This window comes from Nematolebias whitei, chromosome 7, assembly GCF_014905685.2.
Source record: "Nematolebias whitei isolate Nwh7 chromosome 7, NemWhi1, whole genome shotgun sequence".
Classification (NCBI taxonomy): Eukaryota; Metazoa; Chordata; class Actinopteri; order Cyprinodontiformes; family Rivulidae; genus Nematolebias; species Nematolebias whitei.
The window spans coordinates 24,471,832-24,474,897 of record NC_056504.1 but is presented as its reverse complement, the minus strand read 5'-3'; the positions used below and the strand labels follow the sequence as shown (position 1 = coordinate 24,474,897).

General features: G+C 50.1%; 1 protein-coding gene across 1 annotated transcript in view; it reads left to right on the top strand.

The window, feature by feature from the left end:
• Positions 1–3,066, top strand: part of phtf1 (putative homeodomain transcription factor 1) — a 55,588-nt gene that overhangs the window by 32,487 nt on the left and 20,035 nt on the right. The gene's annotated exons all lie outside the window — the stretch shown is intronic.

Genomic DNA, 3,066 nt, shown 5'->3' with positions numbered 1-3,066 from the left:
ATTGCCCTGGGAAAAAGCATGGCGGAAGCGGTTGTCGCTCAGCGACACTTGTGGCTCACTCTCGCCGAGCTGCCAGAAAGCCAGCGCTCCGTTTTTCTCCAGCAGGCCGTCGAACCCACAGGACTGTTTGGAGAAGCTTTGGAAAAGATCCAGAACCGCTGCGATCAAAGAAGGAAGCGGGAGGAGGCTCTGGAGCTGGGCATGCCGAGACGTCATCACTCCCAGCCCAGGGACCCCAGTGGCCACAGGAGCGTGCCTCCGCGACCACAGGAGCGCGCCTCCGCGACAACGTTCTCTTCCTCATCGCCCCGCACATAAGAGACCTTCACTGGAGACCGAACCGCGGGGGACGTTCCCTGCTGATCAGCGAGGACGTCCACCACCTGGACAACCAGCATGGTCCAAACACCGTTTTGTCCCGAGCCAAACGAAGGCGTCAAAATCTTCATCAGCAGTGAGGGAGAGGAAACAGCAGTCAGCCTAGCTCTGCAGCTGTTTTCAGAACAATCAGAGCCTCTCCACCCACAGGGAAAACGGAGAGCCTCTCAGATTCAGTCTGCAACGAAGTTCAAAAAACCCCGATTAAGTGGATAAAAATGTTTAGGGACTCATATTTGTCATCCCTCTGTTTGTGCAATGAAGAAAAAATGTAATCAAGCACCAACATTATTAAAAGCACGTTGTGTTCACACTGTTTTGTCTCAAGATTCAGAAATAAAGGGCGATGTTGTCCCTTTTTTCACAAACCAAACTTCAAACATAAAGGAGACGGAGCTCCGGCAGACGGAGTTAAACTCTCCTCCTCGCTTAAATCTGTGTCCAGCAGAGGGCGTAGCGAGCCCACAAACGAACATGCCGTTCAGGCTCTCTTCAAACGGGAGAGCATGGCGCGCATGCGCACCATCGCAATGGATCATGGGAACTGTAGTCCGAGGTTACAATTTGCAATTCAGCAAGCCTCCTCTACCGTTCAGAGGGACTGTAATGTCAAAAATACAGCCAGATCTTGCTCCAACCCTGAAAAAGGAGATTTGTTCACTCCTAGAAAAAGGGGCAATAAGAATTGTTCCCCCTCAGGACACAAACAGCAGTTTTTACAGTTGCTATTTTGTAATTCCGAAAAAGGACAAGGGTCTCCGTCCAATATTGGATCTGAGACAGTTAAACAGGAGACTGAGATCATTCAAGTTCAGAATGCTGACTCTGCGCCAAGTAATGCAATCTGTGCATCCAGGGGATTGGTTCACGTCAGTCGATTTAAAAGACGCTTACTTTCACATATCAATCCTACCAAAACAGAAAGTTTCTGCGTTTTACATTCGAGAATACGGCGTACGAATATCAGGTCCTGCCGTTCGGACTGTCTCTGGCTCCTCGAGTATTTACAAAATGCCTCGAGGCAGCATTGACACCGATCAGGAGTCAAGGAGTCCGAACACTAGACTACCTGGATGATTTATTAATTTTAGCGGACTCACCCTATCAAGCCAGAGCTCACACACCTCTGCTGATGTCACACCTGCAGTCTCTGGGTTTTGTGATAAACAGAGAAAAAAGTCAGCTGGTCCCCAGTCAGAAGATCTGTTATCTGGGTCTCGAGCTGGATTCTGTAAGAAATTATGCACGGTTATCCCAGCGGAGGATAACAGCATTCCATCAGTGTTTAGCTCTTTTTCAGCGCGATCATGTGTTAACGATCAAGCACTGCCAGCGCCTCTTAGGATTTATGGCCTCTATGATATCAGCAGTCCCGCTCGGTCTGTTACAGATGAGGAGGTTTCAACGCTGGGTCCACATGAAACAGAACCAAGCCCCCCCGCAGCAAAATCGGGTGATGATCTCTCCATCCTGCCTGCGGGCACTCATGCCTTGGAGAAACACAGCATTTCTCAACAGAGGGGTTCCCCTGGGTCGGGTTTTATCTCATGTGTTAGTCACGACAGACGCATCAAAGTTCGGCTGGGGAGGAATATGCAAAAACAGACACACCAGCGGTGTTTGGTCTCAGAAACAGAGCCAATTACATATAAATCAGTTGGAGATGATGGCAGTTTTTCTCTCTTTAAAACATTTCAGCAAAATGGGGCTGATTTCACATCAACATGTGTTGGTGCACAGCGACAACAGCTGTGTAGTCGCTCACATAAACAGACAAGGAGGCACACGTTCACTGCCCCTCCGCCTGACATACAAGCTGTTACTATGGTGCAGCACACGTCTGTTGTCTCTCAGAGCAACTCACGTCCCGGGAGTGCTGAATCACGGAGCGGACGCACTCTCCAGAGGTGTCCCACTGGCGAGAGAATGGCGCCTTCACCCAGAGGTGGTGCAACAGATTTGGGATCGCTTCGGCACGGCCGACGTAGATCTGTTCGCCTCCAGGGAAAACGCGCACTGTCCTATGTTTTTCTCCATACGGGACGCGAGCGCGCCTCTTGGAGCAGACGCGCTGGCGCACAGCTGGCCAGCAAAACGCCTTTACGCATTTCAACCGGTGGCGCTAATACAGCCCACTCTGGACCGCGTGCGCAAAGAGGCTCTCACTCTGATCTTAGTAGCTCCCAGATGGACCAAGAAAGTCTGGTTTGCAGAAATAATGTCACTGCTGGAAGGAGAACCATGGCACCTTCCTGTGCGCAAAGATCTCTTAACTCAGGCTCACGGCCAAATTTGGCATCCCCACCCAGAAATCTGGAACCTGTGGGTCTGGCCCCTGAGAGGGAGAAATTAATAGCCTCTGGTCTTACTAGTAATGTGGTGGACACTATCCAATGTGCTAGAGCAGGCTCCACACAGACCTTATACACACTTAAATGGCGTATTTTCGATGCCTGGTGTCAGGAGAGAAACATTGTTTCTTTCCTCTGCACCATAACAGATGTTCTCACATTCTTACAGGACTTGTTAGAGAAAGGTCGCTCTTTTTCTACAATCAAAGTCTATTTATCTGCTATTTCTGCTTGTCATAATGGATGGGAAGGAAAATCACCTGGCTCCCATCCTCTCGTGGTTCGGTTCTTGAAAGGGGCGCTGCGTAAAAGGCCACCGCGCAGAACACTGGCACCA